Source organism: Oncorhynchus keta, chromosome 10 (assembly GCF_023373465.1).
Source record: "Oncorhynchus keta strain PuntledgeMale-10-30-2019 chromosome 10, Oket_V2, whole genome shotgun sequence".
Classification (NCBI taxonomy): Eukaryota; Metazoa; Chordata; class Actinopteri; order Salmoniformes; family Salmonidae; genus Oncorhynchus; species Oncorhynchus keta.
This window is the reverse complement of record NC_068430.1, coordinates 77,821,277-77,838,438: the sequence shown is the minus strand read 5'-3', so window position 1 is coordinate 77,838,438 and position 17,162 is coordinate 77,821,277. Positions and strand designations below refer to the sequence as shown.

Below are 17,162 nucleotides of genomic sequence, written 5' to 3'. Positions count from 1 at the left end.
GGTATCAGAATGAGAACGGGGTCTTTTGGCTAACTGTAGGGTTTGTTCACATTTTGTTGCTGTAACAGACAGAGTGACTCCAGGATCACCAGTATTATGATACTTAACATTTTAGAAATGTCTGTATGTTACTGTACCTGTAACAGACAGAGTGACTCCAGGATCACCAGTATATAGAATGTTACTGTACCTGTAACAGACAAGTGACTCTATAGCTGGTGGATCACCAGTATAAACCATCAGAATGTAACTGTACCTGTGAATAAGACAGATAAACCATCAGGGGGCATCACTCAGTCAAAAGTAGAATGTAACTGTAATAACCTGTAAACCATCAGAGTGAGGGCTCCAGGATCACCAGTATAGCTAGAATGTTACTGTAAACCATGGGGGCAGCAGGTAGGACTCTAGACAAAAGTAGTGCACTCTAGCTGAATCACTACATATAAACCATGGGGGCAACTGTACCTAGTCAACAGACACTCTATAGCTGGTGAATAACGACATATAAACCAGGGGGCACCAGTATACTCTAGAAAAGTAACTGTACCTGTAACATAAAACCATCAGAGTGTACTCTAGGAGTCACCAGCTGGTATAGAATGTAACTGTCAGGGGCTGTAACTCTAGACAGAGTGACTCTAGGATCACCAGTATAAACCATGTTACTGTACCTGTCAAAAGACAGATAGCTGAATAACTACATATAAACCAGGATCACTCTAGTCAAAAGTAGTGCATGTATAGCTGGTGAATAACCTATAAACCATCACAGAGTGACTCTAGTCAGGATCACTCTATAGCTGGTGAATAACTACAATGTAACTGTACCTGTAACAGACAGAGCTGGTGACTCCAGGATCAAGGTAGGACTATAGAATGTGCACTGTATAGCTGGTGAATAACACATATAAACCATCAGGGGGCAGCAGGTAGGACTCTAGTCAAAAGTAGTGCACTCTATAGCTGGTGAATAACGACATATAAACCATCAGGGGGCAGCAGGTAGGACTCTAGTCAAAAGTAGTGACTCCAGCTGGTGAATAACGACATATAAACCATCAGGGGGCATATCTAGTCAAAAGTAGTTCTATAGCTGGTGAATAACCATATAAACCATCAGGGGGCAGAGTGACTCTAGTCAAAAGAGTCACCTAGCTGGTGAATAACTAATGTAACCATCAGGGGGCCAGGTAGGACTCTAGTCAAAAGTAGTGACTCTAGCTGATCACTAGTATATAAACCATCAGGGGTAGCAGGTAGGGCTCTGTCAAAAGTAGTGCACTCTAGGCTGGTGAATAACTACATATAAACCATCAGGGGTAGCAGGTAGGGCTCTAGTCAAAAGTAGTAACTGAATAACCTATAAACCATCAGGGGTAGCAGGTAGGACTCTAGTCAAAAGTAGTGCACTCTATAGCTGGTGAATAACTACATATAAACCATCAGGGGTAGCAGGTAGGACTCTAGTCAAAAAGTGACTCTGCTGGTGAATAACTCTGAAACCATCAGGGGTAGCAGGTAGGACTCTAGTCAAAAGTAGTGCACTCTATAGCTGGTCTGTGAAACCATCAGGGGTAGCAGGTAGGACTCTAGTCAAAAAGTAGTGCACTCTATCTCCATGAATAACTACATACAAACCATCAGGGGTAGCAGGTAGGACTCTGGGTCCTCTATAGCTGGTGAATAACCATATAAACCATCTAGCAAAAGGTAGTGCACTCTATAGCTGGTGAATAACCCCCATCAGGGGCAGCAGTGAACCAGAAAAGTAGTTCTTGTGACTTTATGACCACTGGGGTAGCATGTAGGGCTCTAGTCAAAAGTAGTGCACTCTATAGCTGGTGAATAACACTGATGACCATCAGGGGCAGCAAGACACAAAAGTATACTCTGAGCTGGTGAATAACTACATAAAACCATCAGGGGTAGCATCTCTGACAGTACCTATAGCTGGTGAATAACACACAAACCATCAGTCACACAAAAGTAGTGCACAATGGTAATAACAGAATAAACCATCAGAAGACAAAAAGTAGTGCATATAGCTGGTGAATAACTCAAAAACCATCAGGGGCAGCAGGTAGGACTCTAGTCAAAAGGTGCACTCTATGCTGGTGAATAACACTTTGGGTAGCAGCTCTAGTCAAAAGTTCCTCTATCTGGTGAATAACTACATACCATAGGGGCAGTTGAGTGCTCTAGTCAAAAGTAAACCATAGAATAACTACATCAAACCATCAGGGGTAGGTAGGGCTCTAGTCAAAGTAGTGCACTCTATAGCTGGTGAATAAGACGCCATCAGGGGCAGCAGAACTCTAGTCAAATAACTCTATAGCTGGTGAATAACTACATAAAACCATCAGGGGGCAGCATGTAGGGCTCTAGAAATAGTCACTCTAGAGCTGGTGAATAAACAGAGCAACCATCAAAAGGATAAGAAAAGTGTGCACTCTATAGCTGGTGAATAACTACTATAAACCATCAGAAAGACCCCAACACACTTCCTGCTGTTCTCAAGGACATTGGTGAATAACATCTCCATCAGGGGGGGCAGCAGGTAGGACTCTAGTCAAAAGTCTTAGAAACATAAAACCATCAGGGGGCAACTCAAAAGTAGTGCACTCTATAGCTGGTGAATAACTACATATAAACCATCAGGGGGCAGCAGGTAGGACTCTAGTCAAAAGTAGTGCACTCTATAGCTGGTGAATAACTACATATAAACCATCAGGGGGGTGAATAACAGCAGGTAGGACTCTAGTCAAAAGTAGTGCACTCTATAGCTGGTGAATAACCATCACATAGGACTAAACCATCAGGGGCCATCAGGGGGCAGGTAGGGCTCTAGTCAAAAGTAGTGCACTCTATAGCTGGTGAATAACTACATATAAACCATCAGGGGCAGCATGTAGGGCTCTAGTCAAAAGTAGTGCACTCTATAGCTGGTGAATAACGACATATAAACCATCAGGGGCAGCAGGTAGGACTCTAGTCAAAAGTAGTGCACTCTATAGCTGGTGAATAACTACATATAAACCATCAGGGGGGCAGCAGGTAGGACTCTAGTCAAAAGTAGTGCACTCTATAGGGAATATGGTGTCATTTGGGATGCAGATATAACAACACATCATCATCACAGCCCTGAGAGGATGGTGTGTAAATAACATCCATCATAATAGTTTGGTAATATGGTGTGTCAGTGGTATCGGCAGGTCGTCTAGCGGTTAAGAACGTTGGGCCAGTAACTGAAACATTACTGGTTCAAATCCCAGACCTGGCAAGGTGGAAACCTCTGCCATTTTGAGCAAGGCAGTTACCACCAGCTTGAATGATAACTCCTGTCCCCAATCTGTGAGGATAAACAACAAGTCACACATACCTTTTATATCATCATTATATGATAGTGTTCTTATTCACAAAGTGTCCCAGAGTAGGATCTAGTTTTCCCATTTAGATCATAATTATATGGACCAGCAGGACCTGATCCTAGATCAGCACTCCATGTCTGAGACCCTTGAGTACATGACTTACGGCTAAAAACAAAAAACTATATTTCAAGATCTCAAGAGTACTTACAGACTGAAGGGGAGAGGTCTTGTACAGTGAGTCAACTGACTGGTAGTGAGTGGGAACTGCTAGTAAATGTGTGTTCTGTGGTTGATACATATTTATAGTAGTCAGAACACAAGTAGCTGATGCAGAACAGTCCTTTCCTTCCTCTTTTAAGACATTAACATGCATGATAATCAGAACAGCATGTCAGAGAAGGGAGGTTACTGTATTAAAATGGGTCCTACATTTCTATAATGGACAAAATGTCACCCATTTCCACTTTTATTTAAATACAGAACCATGTTAACAATATTTTTACTATTCTATATGGAATGTTTATAATATATTAGAATGCGTTGTCTTGTCCCTCTGAGTTCTACATGGAACAGGTCAAAGTTCAATTTACATTTGGTCAGTTCCATGATGTCATTCATTCTATTCTACAAACACATTCAATTTACTCTCCTCATCAGCTGCATCAACGTGGTACTGAAGGTTCCAGTGTTCTAGACTAGAGCTCCTCCTACTGGCATCTCAACATTACTGCAGCAGTCAGATATGAATGTCCTCAGCATTATGTTGACTAATAACAACATTCCAAACTGACAATACATCAGACAGAATGGTGAAACACAACACTGACTACTTGACAAAGTCACATTTAAGCACCCAAACACTGATGTCTGTAGTAGTACAATATGCCACTGTCATTTCTTTACACTGATTGCGTCCCAAATGACACCACAATCACTATATAGTGCACTACCTTTGACCAGAGCCCTATGGGCATGGTATGACTGTGTGTGTTTACATGCCCTCTCAACTTGATTGTCCTGCAGCCCTGTCAATCACCCTTTGCACCGCTGTTCATCCAACCAATCAGGGTGCTTGGATGTGCTGCAGGACACCGCCTCCCCTCACCTTCAGTTAGTGCACGGCATCATCAGTCTTGAGAAGAAGTGTTGTGTTGCTGACACAGTTTTGACATGCAGTTCCTTAATGAAGTGTGAGTCCAGTGAATATAACCACACAATAATATAAAACATCTTCAAATGGAAACAGATGTGTCTGCATGTATGTGGTGGTGGTGACCATCAAGTGTAGAGAGACGGGCGTCAACACCATGTTCTGACCAGACAGCACTATAGTGGGCAGAACCTAAACCAATCAGCATTAAGCACGTATCGGGTCTCGGCATATCCAGCCAACTGCTCAGACGAGATCCAGCTGTTTACACATGTAAAAACGGTCTGGATGACCTCTACTAATCCCTATGTACTGACTCAGGAATGTGTGAAGGACCACAGGGACGTCAAAGGGTTGTTATTGTGACCACAACAAGGCCCTCCGGTTCACTTTGGGTTCTTATACAACAGGATTTCTAGGAGGAAAGAGATACATGGAAATATAATTAAACCTTCTCTCCAATTAAACCTTCTCGCCCATATTTACCCCCACTGCCCCCACCCCATGTTCCATCCCATAATCAGACTCAATGGGGTTGTCAGGGGGGTAAACCTCTGCATTGGATCTTCACCCTCCCATCAACCCCTAACTCCTCCTTCCTACCTGGGAAAGTTTGACACTAGTTAGGGGGTCAAGAAACATATGACATCACATTCTCACTAAACAATAATGTATTCTATTCTCTAACTACTAGTTGGACAAAATGGTGGATATTCATCTATGGACAAAGGCTTTAAATCAAGAAATAATCTGAACTTGTTAACTGTGAGATGTAATATTATCAATCATGGAACATTCCGGTATGTTCCATCTTTCTGTGTTCCGGAGTGGAATTCCCTCTCTGGTGGAACTACCTTCAGCAGTCCAAACATCCATGATGTCATACTGTGTCTGTATGATGTGTTTTAAAATGGCAATACATCATATTTCATGGAACTGGACATTGCTCCTTCTGAAAGTGTCTGTGTTTATTTTGTACAGACATCATGGTGATGATATTGAAGGTGAATAAAACACTATTGTTCTACAAACCAATGTAAATGTATGATTTGTGGTTACTATATGTACTGTAAAGTACAAGAGGTGAGATGTTGAAAGCTTTCCGTTTTCTCTCCACAGAAGATACTGTTATAACAAGGTGAAAACAATGACAATTAAGTTTATTCTGAAAGGTTGATTACAAAAATATCACACTTCATACATTATTATTTTAAGCGATGAGAAACGTTGCATCAAGCAGAACTATATGTATATACTGTACTCTATATCATCTACTGCATCTTTATGGAATACATGTATCACTAGCCACTTTAACTATGCCACTTTGTTTACATACTTATCTCATATGTATATACTGCACTCAATACCATCTACTGTATCTTGCCTATGCCGCTCTGTACCATCACTCACTCATATATCTTTATGTACATATTCTTATCCCCTTACACTTGTGTCTATAAGGTAGTAGTTTTGGAATTGTTAGCTAGATTACTTGTTGGTTATTACTGCAGTGTCGGAACTACATTTCGCTACACTCGCATTAACATCTGCTAACCATGTGTATGTGACAAATACAATTCGATTTGATTTGATTTGAACTCTTTCCTGGACATTGAGGCAAAATTGTACCAGAACTGTCATAAAAACGATTTTAAAAAATCACGCAAACGTATATTAGGACCATATGAAGTAATACATTAATTCATATTTAGTCTCACAAGTCTGATGATTCTTTCAGACAGATACAAAATAATAGTTATGTAAAATATAACTGAACCTCCAGGCTGCCTAATTCAGATATAAAATGTTTTGGTCAAAAGTTCTTGTAATCAGATTCCCAGTTTTCTGTAACTTAAAAAATATTAGAAAAAAATAGTTATTACTTATTTACAAGGTTAATTTCTTATTGATCATAGATCTAAAGGCAAAACTGACCCCAGATCCGCACTCCTACTCTAAGTGTGAATAGAGTAGTTCTTTGTGACTCAGTTTGTACAGAATGGGTCACGGGTTCAATTCCTGCTGGGACTTCCCATATGAAGGATTCATGCACCCATGACTATGACTGTAATGACTGAGTGAATGACTTTGGATAGAAGTGTCTGCTAGATGGTATATATTAGGTTTATGGAGTCTGAATCAAAGTCTAGAGAGCTTGTTGTTATGGATGTAGAAAAGTTAAAACACACATTCTACACAGTATAGATGTCAACCCTACTCTATATCAGTCTGGTCCTAGAAGACTGGCCATCAGATTCAATGATAGCTCCTATCCCCAAGCTGTGAGGCTAAACAGCAAGTTACACACACACACACACACACACACACACACACACACACACACACACACACACACACACACACACACACACACACACACACACACACACACACACACACACACACACACACACACACACACACACACACACACACACACACACACACACACACACACACACACACACACACACACACACACACAGTTATTCTTGACCCTGTTATACTATGACAGTGAACATGACCCTATTGAATGGAGATCTGGGTATTACTGGTATACTCTACTGATCATGTTTTAAACATGTAAATGAATAAACTGATCTAAACTAAACACATGAAACCACAGTCCAGGGTCAGTATTCACAAAGTGTATCAGAGTAGGAGAGCTGATCTGGGATCAGTTTAGCCTTTTAGATCATAATTATATGGACCGTCTGAGACACTTTATGAATACAGGCCCTGATGTAACAACCAAAACACAGTTCAAAATAAACCAACAAGTACAAAGATACAGGAAGTCATGTGATGTTTGGCTAAAAACATCAAAACTAAAACTGTATTTCAAGATATCGTCAAGTGTACTTACAGAGTGAAGTGAAGGGGAGAGGTCTTGAACAGTCAGTCAATTTACTGTCACTGTGTGGAAACAAGAAGTAGTCTACTGTAAGTGTTAGTAGAAGCAGGCGTAGCCTAAGTGTGAGTTCTGTGGTTGACACATTTTAAAGTAGCCTCGTCTAGTCAGGTCATTAACATGCAGGAACAGCATGTCACATAAGGGATGTTACTGTATCTAAATAGAAAATGGTCTAAAGTCAGAATACTGTAGTTACATTTCTTTATTTGAGGAGTAGACCTACATGTTTTACAAGAGACAACATGTGACCCATTCCCATCACTCCTCATCAGCTGGTACTGAAGGTTCCAGAACAGATGAAAGGGGAGTATCTTTGGTACCAGTGTTCTAGACTAGAGCTCTCCCTACTGACATCTCAACATTACTGCAGACTCCAGTGTCCTAGACTAGAGCTCTCCCTACTGACATCTCAACATTACTGCAGACTCCAGTGTTCTAGACTAGAGCTCTCCCTACTGACATCTCAACATTACTGCAGACTCCAGTGTTCTAGACTAGAGCTCTCCCTACTGACATCTCAACATTACTGCAGACTCCAGTGTTCTAGACTAGAGCTCTCCCTACTGACATCTCAACATTACTGCAGACTCCAGTGTTCTAGACTAGAGCTCTCCCTACTGACATCTCAACATTACTGCAGACTCCAGTGTTCTAGACTAGAGCTCTCCCTACTGACATCTCAACATTACTGCAGACTCCAGGCTTCATATGTCCCTACTAGTCCAATGAAAATATACAAAATAGAAGGTAAAATAACATTTGAAAATGTAAATATATATATAAAGAATAAACCAGGCACACATGTGAAAATACTGTGTTATTGGGAGTTATATTGAACTGGTGTTTGAATTGAGCGAACAAGTGAGCTCAGCTAACTTGTTAGCAACATGAAGTGGCTGTTATTCAGTGATAAACAAGCATTTTTGTGCATCACACAGCTACTCTGAATGGACTGGATTGTGAACAATATGATGCGCTGCCACTGAATTACAGCAAGACCCCATCGTTAACTAGTGACCTAGTTAGTTAGCTGTCATTTAGCTACCAACATTAGCTAGCTAGAAACAACAGACAACAGTGAGCTGTCATTATGACAAGGCCAAGGCAAGCTGCTCTGAATGCCCACTGTGTTCTTGTGTGAAAGAGATGTCTTCAGCTCACTGATCTTCAGAACAACGGATCCAAAGTGAACCCTGACATCCATATAACTAAGTCTGTCTTTCTGTCTGGGATTATTGTGTCCCATTGTGTCTGACTGATGTGTGTTTTTAAATGTCAATGATTCATCTTTCATGTAATTGCTGCTTCTTTATTGTTATTTTATTGTCTGATCGTTTTTTGTAGCATTTCCATAATTTAAAAAAAGTATTATTTTCTTACATAAAAACAACTGCATTGTTAGTTAAGGGCTGGTCATGAACCATTTTACAGTAAGGTCTACTACACCTGTTGTATTCGGTGCATGTGACAAATACAATTAGATTTGATTTGTGTGTTTAGGTGCTGGTCATTGCTCCCTCTGACACTGGGTTTCGGAACGTCTAAAAGTCTAAGCCGTTTGGGGGGGGTTCTATTAGCTGACATATGGAATTGTTTTAAGGTGGTACCATGGATCATTTATATATTTGATTTTGAATTATAGTACCACTTTAGGTTAAAAAAAAAACAATTCTTAAAAATGATTTGATAAAATATTGAATTAGTCCTTTACTGCTTACAGCCCATATTAACACATTGAGTAACACTTTCATAAATGGCAAAAAAGACAGTGATGAAATGTCTAATAAGAACTAAGGTTTTGAAGTGACTGTCCTCTAACTAGGAGATGTAACAAAGCTCAGGATACTATATATTCAAAAGTATGTGAACACCCCTTCAAATTAGTGGATTACGCCATAACACACCCGTTGCTGACAGATGTATAAAATAGAGCAATCTCCATAAACAAACATTGGCAGTAGAATGGTCTTACTGAAGAGTTCAGTGACTTTCAACGTGGCACCTTCATAGGATGCCACCTTTACAACAAGTCAGGATGTCAAATTTCTGCCCTGCTTGAGCTGCCCTGGTCAACTGTAAATACTATTATTATGAAGTGGTAACGTCAAGGAGCAACAACGGCTCAGCAGCAAAGTGGTAGGCCGCACAAGCTCAAAAGACGGGACCGCCGAGTGCTGAAGTGCCAAGCTTGTAAAAAAAATGGTGTCCCCTCGGCTGCAACACTCACTACCAAATCTCAAACTGCTGCTGGAAGCAACATCAGCACAATAACTGTTTGTCGGGAGCTTCATGAAATGTGATTCCATTGCCAAGCAGATGCACACATGCTTCAGATCACCATGTGCAATGCCAATAATTTTATCTTAAAAGGATTACTTTTTTAAATGTTAAAATATTTTATTTTTATGAAATTCACTAAGGAGTATGGTTCTCCCCTTCCTCCTCTGAGGAGCCTCCACTGTGTTACATGGCCCTGTCTGCCGAGAGAGAGAGAGAGAGAGAGTATAGTGGTATTTTATGTTGTGTACCTGTTCTGTTTGGGGTCATTGGTTAGAGGTCAAGCTTTAAGGTGTTGTGTACCTGTGGTCTTTGGGGTCACAGTGGAGAGCCTCAGAGAACATGTCCACAGCCTGAGAGTACTGGCCCTGCTTAAACAACTGAATACCCTTCTCTAGAGGAGAACACACACATACAGTGTTAAACTGGGATCATTTCAGTGAATAGAAATAATCATTCTGAGACAATTGGGGCAGAGAGGGACAGGGGCAGAGAGGGACAGGGGCAGAGAGGAACAGGGGGAGAGAGGAACAGGCAAAGCCTAAATCGTTTCCCTAGATACTATGTCTTTGCCAGGGTAGAGGGATTCACATCTTTCATCAATGTCGTTTTTTAAATTGAATTGTCACTCGACGAGTGAATTCAGACAATCCAATCAGAGGGAAACGTACATATAAATACATGCCACGTGGCAGCGGATAAAGATACAGATTAAAATGACATTCAATAATGAAACAACATCTGATTTGATACAACATTATGAATTAATACAACTATGTCAATCAGTAAACCACTAAGTCATTTGTTCACTCAGCTCCCCCACATGCTGAGAGGATACAGACAGATTGTCTTTTTACATTGATTTTAACACTGCCTCTCTGTGTGTGTGTGTGTGTGTGTGTGTGTGTGTGTGTGTGTGTGTGTGTGTGTGTGTGTGTGTGTGTGTGTGTGTGTGTGTGTGTGTGTGTGTGTGTGTGTGTGTGTGTGTGTGTGATGAACAGTGCTGGGTGTTGATCTATGACAGTTTATCTCCTGACTGTAATGAAGCAGACATATCAGTGTGGATGACGGATCACCACCTCAAGCTGAACCTCAGCAAGACGGAGCTCCTCTTCCTCCCGGGGAAGGACTGCCCGTTCCATGATCTCGCCATCACGGTTGACAACTCCATTGTGTCCTCCTCCCAGAGCGCTAAGAACCTTGGCGTGATCCTGGACAACACCCTGACGTTCTCAACTAACATCAAGGCGGTGTCCCGTTCCTGTAGGTTCATGCTCTACAACATCCGCAGAGTACGACCCTGCCTCACACAGGAAGCGGCGCAGGTCCTAATCCAGGCACTTGTCATCTCCCGTCTTGATTACTGCAACTCGCTGTTGGCTGGGCTCCCTGCCTGTGCCATTAAACCCCTACAACTCATCCAGAACGCCGCAGCCCGTCTGGTGTTCAACCTTCCCAAGTTCTCGCACGTCACCCCGCTCCTCCGCTCTCTCCACTGGCTTCCAGTTGAAGCTCGCATCCGCTACAAGACCATGGTGCTTGCCTACGGAGCTGTGAGGGGAACGGCACCTCAGTACCTCCAGGCTCTGATCAGGCCCTACACCCAAACAAGGGCACTGCGTTCATCCACCTCTGGCCTGCTCGCCTCCCTACCACTGAGGAAGTACAGTTCCCGCTCAGCCCAGTCAAAACTGTTCGCTGCTCTGGCCCCCAATGGTGGAACAAACTCCCTCACGACGCCAGGACAGCGGAGTCAATCACCACCTTCCGGAGACACCTGAAACCCCACCTCTTCAAGGAATACCTAGGATAGGGTAAGTAAGGGTAAGTAATCCTTCTCACCCCCCTTCTCCCCCAAAAAAAAAAGATTTAGATGCAAGTGGCTGTTCCACTGGATGCCATAAGGTGTATGCACCAATTTGTAAGTCGCTCTGGATAAGAGCGTCTGCTAAATGACTTAAATGTAATGTAAATGTAAGCAGGTCTGACGAGCCTACAGACTCGCCACTCATTGGCTACGTGGTTCAATGGCGCCATCATGTGTCCAATAGGCAGAAATAACATCAAATTGGAAATAGTCATGAATCAATGTATTAATAATTCATTCATGTCTTTGTCAATTTGTTTCATTATTTACTACATGATGCTGATATGATGTTTATCCTGTATTGACAGACTGGGAGACCCATCAGGCGGTGGATAACTGGCCCAGCGTCTTCCGGGTTAGGGGAGGGTTTGGTAGGCAAGGATGTCTTTGTTCCATTGCGCTCTAGCGACTCCTGTGGCGGGCCGTGTGTGACACGGTTGCCAGGTGCACGGTGTTTCCTCTGACATATCGGTGTGGCTGGCTTCCAGGTTCAGTGGGTTGGGTTGTTTCGGAGGACGCATGGCTCTCGACCTTCACCTCTCCCGAGTCCATACGGGAGTTGCAGTGATGAGACAAAACTACCAATTGGATAGAATGAAACTGGGGGGTTAAAGTAAAACATTTTTGGACTGGACATGGATAACATGCTACAATAGAATATATATGGATAACATGCTACAATAGAATATATATGGATAACAGGCTACATTAGACTATATATGGATAACATGCTACATTAGACTATATATGGATAACATGTTACATTAGACTATATATGGATAACATGCTACATTAGACTATATATGGATAACATGCTACATTAGAATATATATGGATAACAGGCTACATTAGACTATATATGGATAACATGCTACATTAGACTATATATGGATAACATGTTACATTAGACTATATATGGATAACATGTTACATTAGACTATGTATGGATAACATGCTACATTAGACTATATATGGATAACATGCTACATTAGACTATATATGGATAACATGCTACATTAGACTATATATGGATAACATGTTACATTAGACTATGTATGGATAACATGCTACATTAGACTATATATGGATAACATGTTACATTAGACTATGTATGGATAACATGCTACATTAGACTATATATGGATAACAGGCTACATTAGACTATATATGGATAACATGCTACATTAGACTATATATGGACAACATGTTACATTAGACTATATATGGATAACAGGCTACATTAGACTATATATGGATAACAGGCTACATTAGATTATACAGTATATGGATAAAAAAAATGTTAAGGTCCCTTTCTTATTCATAACTGTTTAAAAGTCATAACTGACCCTAGATCAGAACTCCTACTCTAAGTGTGAATAGAGTCGTCCTGTGGCTCAGTTGGTACAGCATGGAGCATGGGTTCCATTCCTGCTGGGACTTCCCAGACGAAAAGTGTATTCAAACATGACTGTAATGACTGAATTTGGATAAAAGTGTCTACTAGATGGCATATATTATTACATACTATTATAAACTGGGTAGTTTTGGTCCTGGATGCTGATTGGCTGAAAACAGCATTTCAGAAGTCCAAACTGTATATCAGACAATATACCACGGGTATGACGTAAAAAATACTTGTTGAAAAAATAAGCCGTGGAACAGTATGTTGGTCATATACCACAAACCCCTGAAGTGCCTTGTTGTCATTATAAACTTAAGCAATAAGGCTCGAGGAGGTGTGGTATATGGCCAATATACTACCGCTAAGGGCTGTTCTTCTGCACAATGCAACGCGGAGTGCTTGGATGCACCACAAACCCCGAGGTACCTTTTACTGGTTACCAATGTACTTAGACCAGTAAATACAAATGTTAATACCCATGGTATACGGTCTGGTATACCACGCCTGTCAGTTAATCAGCATTCACAGCTCAAACCACCCAGTTTATAAAGGTCAATATTCCACACCTCCACAGCCATTATATCACTTAGTTTAGATATACAGGTCCAGATACACAAGGCTATTGTCAAACTTGTTCTGTTCAGGTCTTCTTGGTTCTGGGTTTGTTGTGTTCGGGTCTTCTTGGTTCTGGGTTTGTTGTGTTTGGGTCTTCTTGGTTCTGAGTTTGTTGTGTTTGGGTCTTCTTGGTTCTGGGTTTGTTGTGTTTGGGTCTTCTTGGTTCTGAGTTTGTTGTGTTTGGGTCTTCTTGGTTCTGGGTTTGTTGCGTTCAGGTCTTCTTGGTTCTGGGTTTGTTGTGTTTGGGTCTTCTTGGTTCAGGGTTTATTGACTGTACTGTAGAGAACAGAGGAGTCCTCCTCAGCTGCTTGTGCTGCTGCGGGTCTGAAGAGAGAAACAAAAATTAAACAAAGACAGCGTCCCAAATGGTGTCACCCTATAGGGCTCTGTCTAAAGTAGTGCACTAATTAGGGAATAGGGTGCCATTTGGAACAGAAGAACAGTTCCTCAAAACCATCATCATGTCACTCCCTCATTATAGACATGTCATAGTAATTGTCCTGAGATGTCCATTGTTGGTTTCATAGTTTGGCTTCATAGTGGTCACTAAGGGTCAACTGTTTTGCTTATTGATGACATCTCCTACAATAAACAGCAGCATATGAATGACCTTAATGCAGAATATGCTCACCAGGTGGCAGCACTGGGGAGGTTGAATTTCACAGCATCGTACTGGACATCCTCATCCTCTTTCTGGGGCTGAAGCACTTGGACGGTGGAGTACAGAGGCACTTCCTGGTTTTTGGAGCGAGAGAAGTGGACGCTGGCGTAGTGAACATCATCCTGGTCATCTGTGACCGCTGTCTGTACTGCAGTAGAGTTCATTGCCATGCCTGAGATGTTGTCAAACACTGGACTAGAGTTTCCCTGATGGTGAGAGGACAGACAACATGAGGAGTGGAAATGTTCCATAAAGCAATACACATTAATCACAGTCACCTTCTGATTCCAACAGACTCACCTGTCCATCATCTGCTGTGTCTCTTGTGTCAGAGGTGGATTTGGAGACTTTATTCCTGTTTTGTAAACAAATTAATTAATGAATGAATATACCTGTAGCATATTCGCTGTCTAGGCACACTAGGTAAGACCTGGGCGGACCACCCCCTGTATTTTGGTTAGGGCACCAGGTGGTGCTAAATTAGGTAAGTAGTGGGTAGGCAGGTAAGATAGGAGAGGGGGGGCTTTGAGATTTACTTTCTTTGCTTTGGTTCCGTCCAGCCCCTTTTCCCCATATTACCGTGTAAAGGAATAAAGTCCTTGTAAACGGTACCACATTCTGCCTGTTGTCATTCTCACTTGCACCTACAGTCCATACCTTTTTCACTTCACGGAGAGTTTAGTTGTAGCAGGGTGTTTGCTGCATTCCCTCTTCATAGAGGCGTGCGTAACATCTATAATTTCATATGACAAGGATTGATAAGCATTTGTCAGTAGATTGTCGACTTGATGCATGATGATGACTGCTTGTCTAGCTTGCCAGCTAAGATTTTGAAAGTTTGTCCAATCAGTCCAATCAAAGCTACGGTAGATTTAACGCAATTTGATGTAATTTTGTCTAAACCAATGACCTTGAGACTTTTTGGATGGGCATTTCTAATGTAATTCTATGGCAGCACCCAAGGGGCTTGACATTTCGAGCTCTACCCGTAGATTTTGCGGTGAAGTAGTGTCCCCATGAGTGACAGAACACAAAGCCAATCACAGCACAACTAGAGAACATTACCAACCCCTACGCTCCGTATTTTATGCTGGCTGCCCCACCACCACAGAAAGCACTGAGCTAGGCTGCAACAACTGCATTTTGGAGCTGCCTTAACTCAAGAAAGGAAAAAGAGACCATATTTCTATGCGACTTTACCTCTTGATTCTGGCCATCCGGGATCGTGAATACAGCCTCAAGTTCATTACCATAACGCAAAGTTAACTATTCATGAAAATCGCAAATGAAATAAATATGCTAGCTCTCAAGCTTAGCCTTTTGTTAACAACACTGTCATCTCAGATTTTGAAAATATGCTTTTCAACCATAGCAAAACAAGCATTTGTGTAAGATTATTGATAGCTAGCGTAGCATTTAGCGTAGCACTCAGTGGGCAACATATTCACAAAAATAAGAAAAGCATTCAAATAAAATCATTTACCTTTGAAGAACTTCGGATGTTTTCAATGAGGAGACTCTCAGTTAGATAGCAAATGTTCAGTTTTTCTCGAAAGATTCTTTGTGTAGGAGAAATCGCTGCGTTTTGTTCGTCACGTTTGGCTACCAAAAGAAAACGAAAATTCAGTCATCAAAACGCCTAACCTTTTTCCAAATTAACTCCATAATATCGACTGAAACATGGTAAACGTTGTTTAGAATCAATCCTCAAGGTGTTTTTCACATATCTCTTCGATGATATATCATTCATGGAAGTCTGCTCTCTCCTCTGAATCACATGGAAGAATGCTTGCAGCTGAAGATTACGCACCAATTTCGACAAAGGACACCAGGCGGACACCTGGTAAATGTAGTCTCTTATGGCCAATCTTCCAATGATATGCCTACAAACATGTCACAATGCTGCAGACACCTTGGGGAAACGGCAGAAAGTGTAGGCTCGTTCAGGGCGCATTCACAGCCATATAAGGAGACAATGGAAAACAGCGCCTCAAACATTTGGCTCACTTCCTGTTTGAAGTTTAATCTTGGTTTCGCCTGTAGCATCAGTTCTGTGGCACTCACAGATAATATATTTGCAGTTTTGGAAACGTCAGAGTGTTTTCTTTCCAAAGCTGTCAATTATATGCATAGTCGAGCATATTTTCGTGACAAAATATCTTGTTTAAAACGGGAACGTTTTTTCATCCAAAAATGAAATACTGCCCCTAGTGTTCCAAGAGGTTAACTCAATGCTTTATTTATAAACTTTATTTGCAAACTTGTGTCACATCTTAATTTCAAAATATGCAAAACAAGCAACAAAAAAAGCTCACCATGAGGCTGAAAACAGATTTAGCTCTGCCTCAGCTGCCTTGAATGACGGGTCACCACTGCATGTATTTAGAAATGATAGACAAGTTGACTAACAAATAGCTTACCAAAATGTTGGAAATTATAATAATGGACTGATTACATTTATTTAAAAAAAATATATAATGACACGGAACAATATGTTATTACGTAATATAAAATGTGTAATAATATCTGACAGCAATACAAAGTAAATCATCATGAAACACATCAGGAGAAACTTGACCCAAGAGCAAAATATATTAAAAAGCTGTTATCAGTATTATTAATGTTAGTTGCTGAGGAAAGTAGGACTATTGATGTTATAAAACATCTGTATATGGCAAAATCTCATAGTAAAAGATCAGAAATAAAACTAAAGATAGTTAACAGATTGGTAAACAAGAAAATGTGGCTATTGACATAAAACAAATATAACCCATCTCATTTATAAACAATATACATAATTGTCATTATAAGAAAATAAAATATATATTCCAGCATTACTGAAAAGTAAAGTAAAGTTCATGGTGTGTAAAAACTTCTAGATATGGCAGCAATAGAATAGAGGTGT

At 41.0% G+C, this 17,162-nt stretch overlaps 1 protein-coding gene and 1 long non-coding RNA gene across 2 annotated transcripts in view; both read right to left on the bottom strand.

Annotated features, from left to right (window-relative positions):
- The window catches only part of LOC118371350 (B-cell receptor CD22-like), a 50,880-nt gene that overhangs the window by 9,948 nt on the left and 23,770 nt on the right, over nucleotides 1-17,162 (bottom strand). The window lies entirely within an intron of this gene.
- On the bottom strand, nucleotides 13,470-15,405 carry LOC118371348 (uncharacterized). Its single transcript, XR_008145297.1, has 4 exons — nucleotides 14,915-15,405; nucleotides 14,558-14,612; nucleotides 14,228-14,463; nucleotides 13,470-13,920 (listed from the first exon to the last, which is right to left on the bottom strand). It is a non-coding gene; the product is annotated as an uncharacterized LOC118371348 (long non-coding RNA).